The following is a 10,258-nucleotide window of genomic DNA, read 5'->3' on the forward strand; positions in this document are numbered from 1 at the left end:
TATACAAATACACATTCTTTATATTATTTTGTTTATTTATTTTGATACGAATTTACATTATTTTATGTGTATTTTGTATACATTTTCTAATACGTATTTACTTCATTTTGTGTGTATTTTGTATATATATTTTTATACAAATCTACGTTATTTTATGTGTATTCGTATATATATTTTGAAACAAATTTACATTGTTTTATATGTATTTTGCATATCTATTTCAATACAAATTTACCTTATTGTATGTGTATTTTGTATATTTTTTAATACAAATACACATTCTTTTATTGATATTTTAATTATTTATTTTGACACGAATTTACATTATTTAATGTGTATTTTGTATATATATTTTTATACGTATTTCCACATTTCATGTGTATTTTGAATATATATTTCTATAGAAATCTACGTTATTTTATGTGTATTCGTATATATATATTTTGAAACAAATCTATATTAATTTATGTGTATTTTGTATATATATTTCACTATAAATTTGCCTTATTTTAAGTTTATTTTTATATCTATTTTCATTCAAATTCAAATCATTTTATGTGTATATATTTATTTGTATTTACGTTGTTTTTATGTATTTTCTATATATTTTCATTCAAAATTAAATTATTTTATCGGTATTTTGTTCATTTATTTCGATACGAATTTAGACTATTTCATGTGTATTTTCTATACATATACATATAGAGTAAATTTCTATTAAAATATATATTCAAAATACATATAAAATTATGTAAATAAGTATAAAAATATATATATCAAATACACCTAAAAAATGAAAATTATCAAAATAAATAAATAAAATTCCGATAAAAGAACGTAAAATCGAATTAAAATAAATAAACAAAATACCAATAAAAGAATGTGTATTTGGATAAATATAAATATACAAAATACACATACAAAATAAACATAAAAGGTAGATTTTAATAAAATATATGTACAAAATACACATAAAATAATGTAAATTTATATGAAAATATATACAAATACACATAAAATACCATGAATTTGTATAAAAATATATATTTAAAATAAATATTAAATAATGGAAAAGCGTATAAAAATATATATACAAAGTACAAATAATGTAAATTCGTATCAATATAAATCAACAAAACACCAATAAAATAATATATATTTGAATGAAAATAAATTTACAAAATACACATAACATAACTAAAATTTGTATTAAAATATATACAAAAATACATAGAAATAATTTGAGTTTGTATGAAAATAGATATAAAAAATACACATAAAACTAGGTACATTTCTTTTGAAATGTATATACAAAATAGCCATAAAATATTGTAAATTTGTGTCAAACTATATAAACAAATACACATAAAATAACGTAAATTTGTATGAAAAATATATACAAAATACACATAGAATAATGTCAATTCGAATGAGCAGAATATCAATAAAATAATATAAATTTGTATGAAAATAGAGATGCAAAATACTCAAAAAATAAAGAATATGTTCATAAAAATACAGATACAAAAATACACATCGAATAATTAAATTTGTATTAAAATTAATATACAAAATGCGTATATAATAAGGTAAATTTGTATTAAAAAAATATGCAACATACACGTTTACTCATACAAATTTATATTATTTTATTGGTATTTTGTTTATTTATTTTGATACGAATTACATGATTATATGTGTATTTTGTACATATTTTTTTATACGTATTTACATTATTTAATGTGTATTTTGTTTATATATTTTCATACAAATTTACGTTATTATATGTGTATTTGTATAAATATTTTGATACAAATTTACTTTATTTCATGTATTTTGTATATATATTTCAATACAAATTTAATTACTTCTGTGTATTTTTGTATATAGTTTTATATAAATTTACGTTATTTTATGTGTATTTTGTATATTTATATTCATGCAAATACACATTCTGTTATTGGTATTTTGTTTATTTATTTTGTTTATTTATTTTATTTATATGTATTTAAATACATATACAAAATACACTTAAAATAATGTAAATTTGAATGAAATTATATAAACAAATACACTTAAAATAACGTTAATTTGTATAAAATATATATATATATAAAAAATACACATTAAATAATGAAAATATGTATAAAAAAATATATACCAAACACAAATAGAATAATATAAAATCGTATCAAAATATATACACAGAATATTAATAAAATAATGTACATTTGTATGAAAACTAAGAAGAAAATACCTATAAAATAACGCATTTTTTATAAAATTATATATACCAAAATACACATAAAATATTTGAATTTGTATTAAAATAAACATACAAAATGCAAATACAATAAGGTAAATTTAAATTTAAATATTTTTGTGTATTTTTGTATATAGTTTGATACAAATTTAGTTTTTTTTATGTGTATTTTGTATATCTATTTTCATACAAATACACTTTCTTTTATTGATATTTTGTTTATTTATTTTGACACGAATTTACATTATTTAATGTGTATTTTGTATATATATTTTTATACGTATTTACATCATTTCATGTGTATTTACATTATTTTGTATTTTGTATTTTGTATTTTGTATACATTTATTATACGGATGTACTTAATTTTATGTGTATTTTGCAAATATTTTTATAGAAATCTACCTTATTTCATGTGTATTCGTATATATATTTGAAACAAATTTACATTGTTTATATGTATTTTGCATATCTATTTTTGTGTATTCTGTATTTATTTTTGTTATACATAGAATAATGTAAAATCGTATCAAAATAGGTACACAGAATATCAATAAAATAATTTAAATTTGTGTGAAAATAAAGATGCAAAATACCCATAAGATAAAGCATATATATTTTTTTAAATACATATACAAAAATACACATAGAATAATTAAATTTGTATTAAAATTAATATACAAAATGCACACATATAATAAGGTAAATTTGTATTGAAAAAAAAACGCAAAATACAAATAAAACAGTGTAAATTTGTTTCAAAATATATATACGAATACACATAAAATAACGTAGATTTCTATAGAAATATATATACAAAATACACATGAAATTATGTAAATACGTATAAAAATATATATATAAAATACATATTAAGTAATGTAAATTCGTGATAAAATAAATAAACAAAATATCATGAAAAGAATGTGTATTTGTATGAAAATAAATAATAGATAATAAATTTGTATGTAATATATATGCAAGATACACATTAAATAATGTAAATATGTATTAAAAATATATATACAAAAACAAATAGAATAATGTAAAATCGTATCAAAATAAATACACCGAATATTAATAAAATAATGTAAATTTGTATGAAAATAAAGATGCAAAATTCCAATCAAATAGCGCATTTCTTATAAAAATATATATACCAAAATACACATAAAATATTTAAATTTGTAATGAAATAAATATACAAAATGCACATACAATAAGGTAAACTTCTGCTGAGATATGCAAAAATACATATAAAAAATTGTAAATTTGTTTCAAAATATATATACGAATACACATAAAATAAAGTAGATTTCTATAAAAATATATATACAAAATACACATAAAATTAGGTAAATACGTATAAACAAATGTAAACAAAATACACATAAAATAATATAAATTCGAAACAAAATAAATAAACAAAATACCAATAAAAGAATGAGTATTTGTTCTGTGTATTTTTGTATATAGTTTTATACAATTTTACGATACAAATACAAACACAAATATACACATTAAATAATTTAAAATTGAATGAAATAAATATACAAAATAAATATAAAATAAGGTAAATTTGTAATAAAATATATGTAAGAATACACATGAAATAATATAAATTTGTATGAAAACATATATACAAATACACATAAAATAACATAAATTTGTATAAAATTTGTTTAAAAATATATACGAATACACACAATAAAATAACGTAAATTTTTATGAAAATGTATATATAAAATACACATAAAACAATTTAAATACGTAGAAAAATATATATACAAAATACACATTAAATAATGTAAATTCGTAAAAAATTAAATACACGAAATTCCAATAAAAGAATGTATATTTGTAGGAACATATATATACAAAAAACAAATAAAATAACTAAAATTTGTATAAAAATATATACAAAAATACAAAAAAATAATTTGTTTGTTTGAAAATAGATATGCAAAATACACATAAAGTTAGGCCAATTTGTATTTTGTATATCTATTTTTATACGTATTTACTTAATTTATGTGTATTTTGTATATATATTTTTATAGAAATCTACGTTATTTTATGTGTATTCGTATATTTATTTTGAAACAAATTAACATTGTTTTATATGTATTTTTGCATATCTCTTTAAATACAAGTTTACCTTATTGTATGTGCATTTTGTATATTTACTTCAATACAAATTTAAATATTTTATGTGTATTTTGGTATATATATTTTTATAAGAAATGCGCTATATGATGGGAATTTTGCATCTTTATTTTCATACAAATTTACATTATTTTATTAATATTCGGTGTATTTATTTTGATACGATTTCACATTATTCTATTTGTTTTTTGTATATATTTTTTATACATATTTACATTGTTTAATGTGTATCTTGCATATATATTTCATACAAATTTATTATCTATTATTTATTTTCATACAAATACACATTCTTTTTATGATATTTTGTTTATTTATTTTGACACGAATTTACCTAGATATGTATTTTGTATATATATTTTTATACGTATTTACATAATTTCATGTGTATTTTGTATATATATTTCTATAGAAATCTACGTTATTTTATGTGTATTCGTATATATATTTTGAAACACATTTACTTTATTTTATATGTATTTTTGAATATCTCTTTCAATACATATTTACCTTACTGTATATGCATTTTTTATATTTATTTCAATACAAATTTAAATATTTTATTTGTATTTTGGTATATATATTTAAAAAATGCGCTATTTTTAATAGAATTTTGCATCTTTCTTTTCATACATATTTACATTATTTTATTGATATTCTGTGTATTTATCTTGATAGGATTTTACATTATTCTATTTCTTTTTTGTATATATTTTTTTTATACACATTTACATTATTTAATGAGTATCTTGCATATATATTTTATACAAATTTACGTTATTTTAAGTGTATTTGTTTATATATTTTCATTCAAATTTACATTATTCTATGTGTATTTTGTATATGTATTTCAATACAAATTTACCTAATTTTATGTATTTTGTATATTTCTTTTCATTCAAATTTTAAATATTTTTGTGTATTTTTGTATATAGTTTTATACAAATTTAGGTTATTTTATGTACGCATTTACTTCATTTAATGTGTGTTTTGCATATATATTTTATGCAAATTTACGTTATTTTATGTGCATTTTTGTACATATATTTTTTTAGAAATTTGCGTTAATTTATGTGTATTTGTATATGTTTTCTCATACAAATTTACATTATTTTATTGCTATTTTGTTTATTTATTTTGATACGAATGAAAATAGATATACAAAATATACATAAAATAAACTAAATTTGTATTGAAATATATATACAAAATACATAAAATAATGTAAATTTGTATCAAAATATTTTAACAGATGCGCATAAAATAACGTAAATTGTTTTAAAATATACATATACACATTAAATAATGTAAATATGTATAAAAATATATACAAAACACAAATAGATTAATGTAAAATCGTATCAAAATAAATACAGAATATTAATAAAACAATGTAAATTTGTATAAAAAAGATGCAAAATACCCATTAAATAACGCATTTTTATAAAAATATATATACCAAAATACACATGAAAAATTAATTTGTATTAAAATAAATATACAAAATACACATACAATAAGGTAAATCTGTATTGAAATAGATATGCAAAATACATATAAAACAATGTAAATTTGTTTCAAAATATATATACGAATACTCATAAAATAACGTAGATTTGTATAAAAATATATATACAAAATACACATAAAATGATGTAAATACGTATAAGAAAATGTATACAAAATACACATAAAATAATGTAAATTCGTATCAAAATAAATAAACAAAATAATAAAAGAATGTGTATTTATATAAATATAAATATACAAAATACACATAAAATAACGTAAATTTGTATAAAACTATATACAAAAGCACACAGAAGTTATTAAATTCGTATGAAAATATATATACAAAATACAGATAAAATAAGCTAAATTTGAATTGAAATGTATATATAAAATACATAAAATAATGTAAATTTGTATCAAAATATTTATAAAATACATATAATAACGTAAATTTGTTTAAAATATATAAACAAAATACACATTCAGTAATGTAAATACGTATAAGAAATATGCAAAATACACATATAATCATGTAATTCGTATCAAACTAAATAAACAAAATATCAATAAAATAGTGTAAATTTGTGAGAAAACATATACAAATACATATAAAATAACGCTAATTTCCATAAAATATACGTCCAAAATGAACGAAAATAAAGTAACTTTGGATAAAAATATATATATAAAACACACATTAAATAATGTAAATGCGTACATAAAATAACCTAAATTTGTATAAAACTATATACAAAAATACCCAAAAATAATTTAAATTTGTATGAAAAGAAATATACAAAATACACATAAAATTAGGTTAATTTGTATTGAAATACATATACAAAATTCATATAAAATAATGTAAATTTGAAAGAAAATATATAAACAAATACACATATAATAACGTAAATTTGTATGAAATATATATTCAAAATACACATTAAATATGTAAATATGTATAAAAAAAATATATACAAAACACAAATAGTATAATGTAAAATCGTATCAAAATATATACTCAGAATATTAATAAAATAATGTAAATTTGTATGAAAATTAAGATACAAAATACCTATAAAATACCGCATTTTTTATAAAATTATTGATACCAAAATACACATAAAATATTTGAATTTGTATTAAAATAAATATACAAAATGCACATACAATAAGGTAAATTTGTATTGAAATAGATATGCAAAATACATATAAAATAATGTAAATTTGTTTTAAAATATATATGCGAATACACATAAAATAACGTAGATTTCTTTATGAATACATATACAAAATACACATAATATTAAGTAAATACGTTTAAAAAAATGTATACAAAATACACATAAAATAATGTAAATTCGTATAAATGTAAATAAACAATATACCAATAAAAGAATGTGTATTTGTATAAATATAAATATACAAAATGCACATAAAATAACGTAAATTTATATAAATCTATATACATAAAATAACGCAAAATTCTATAGAAATATATGTACAAAAATGAACATAAAATAAATTTGCATAAAAATATATATACAAAACACACTTTAGATAATGTAAATGAGTATAAAAATATGTATACAAAATACCTACGAAATAATCTAAATTCGTATCGAATTAAACTAAGAAAATATCAATAAAATAATGTAATTTTGAATGAAAATATATATACAAAATACACATAAAATAACCTAAATACAAATACAAATATACACATAAAATAATTTAAAATTGAATGAAATAAATATACAAAATAAACATAAAATAAGGTAAATTTGTAATGAAATATATGAAAAAATACACATAAAATAATATAAATTTGTATGAAAATATATATACAAATTCACATTAAATAACATGAATTTGTATAAAATTTGTATCAAAATATATACTTATACACACAATAAAATAACGTAATTTTTTTATGAAAATGTATATACAAAATACACATCAAATAATTTAAACACGTAGAAAAATATATATACAAAAAACACATAAAATAATGTAAATTTGTATGAAAATATATAAACAAATACACATATATAATGTAAATTTGGATAAAATATATATACAAAATGAACATTAAATAATGTAAATATGTATAAAAAAAATATACAAAATACACATAGAATAATGTTAAATCGTATCAAAATAAATAAAGAGAATATCAATAAAATAATGTAAATTTGTATGAAAATAAAGATGCAAAATATCCATATAATAACGCATATTTGCATAAAAATATATATACAAAAATGCATATAAAATAGTTAAATTTGTATTAAAATAAATATACAAAATGCACGTACAATAAAGTAAATTGGTATTGAAATAGATATGCAAAATACACATCAATAATGTAAATTTGTATCAAAATATATATACGAATACTCATAAAATAGAGTAAATTTCTATAAAAATATACATACAAAATAGGTATACAAAATACACATATAACTAGTTAAATTTGTATTTAAATACATGTACAAAAAAACACATAAAATAATGTAGATTTGTATGAAATGAAAACAAATACATTTTATATAAAATATATATACAAAATACACATAGAATAATGTAAAATCATATTAAAATAAATACACAGAATATCAATAAAATAATGTAAATTTGTATGAAAATAAAGATGCAAAATACCCATAAAATAAAGCATATTTTTATAAAAATACATATACAAAAATACACATAGATTAATCAAATATGTATTAAAATTAATATATAAAATGTACATTCAACAAGGTAAATTTGTATTGAAAAAATATGCAAAATACACATAAAACAATGTAAATTTGTCTCAAAATATATATACGAATACACATAAAATAACGCAGATTTCTATAGAAATATATATACAAAATACACTTGAAATAATGTAAATACGTATAAAAATATATATAAAAAATACACATTAAATAATGTTAATTCGTGTCAAAATAAATAAACAAAATATCATGAAAAGAATGTGTATTTGTATGAAAATAGATATACAAAATACACATAAAATAACCTAAATTTGTATAAAACTATATACAAAAATACACAAAAATAATTTAAACTTGTATGAAAATAAATATACAAAAAACATATAAAAATAGGTAAATTTGTATTGAAATACATATACAAAATACACATAAAATAATGTAAATTTGAATGAAAATATATAAACATATAGACTTAAAATAACGTAAATTTGTATCAAATATATATACAAAAAAAAATTAAATAATGTAAATATGTATATAAAATATATACAAAACACAAATAAAATATTGTAAAATCGTATCAAAATAAATACAGAAAATATTAATAAAATAATGTAAATTTGTATGAAAATTAAGATGCAAAATACCCATAAAATAACGCATTTTTTTTAAAAATATATATACGAAAAAACATAAAATATTTGATTTTGTATTAAAATAAATAGATATACAAAATACACATAAAATAAGCTAAGTTTGAATTGAAATATATATACAAAATACATAAAATAATGTAAATTTGTATCAAAATACTTATACAAATACACATATAATAACGTAAATTTCTATCAAAAAATATAAACAAAATACACATTAAATAATGTAAATACGTATAAAAAAATGTAAAAAATACACAAATAATCATGTAATTCGTATCAAAATAAATAGACAAAATACCAATAAAATAATGTAAATTTCTATGAGAAAACATATACAAAATACACATAAATAACGCAAATATCAATAAAAATATATATAATATAATATATTTTTATACATATTTAAAATATTTAATGTATATTTTGTATATATATATTTTATCCAAATTTACGTGATTTTATATGTATTTGTTTATATATTTTCATACAAATTTACATTATTTTATGTGAGTTTTGTATATGTATTTCAATACAAATTTGCCTAAATTTATGTGTATTTTGCATATCTATTTTCAAACAAATTTAAATTATTTTTGTGTATTTTTGTATATATTTTTATACAAATTTTAGTTATTTTATTTGTTTTTTTATATAAATTTTCCTACAAATATACATTCTTTTATTGGAATTTTGTGTATTTAATTTTTTACGAATTTACATTATTTTGTGTATTTTGTATATATATTTTTCTTCGTATTTAAACTATTTTATGTGTATTTTATATATACATTTTCATAAAAATTTACGTTATTTTATTGTGTGTATTCGTATTTATTTTGAAACAAATTTTATACAAATTCATGTTATTTTATGTGTATTTTTATATATATTTTCATAGATATTTATATTATTTTATAATAAAACAATGTAAA

The sequence above is a fragment of the Eriocheir sinensis genome, unplaced genomic scaffold (assembly GCF_024679095.1).
Source record: "Eriocheir sinensis breed Jianghai 21 unplaced genomic scaffold, ASM2467909v1 Scaffold189, whole genome shotgun sequence".
In the NCBI taxonomy this organism is placed as follows: domain Eukaryota; kingdom Metazoa; phylum Arthropoda; class Malacostraca; order Decapoda; family Varunidae; genus Eriocheir; species Eriocheir sinensis.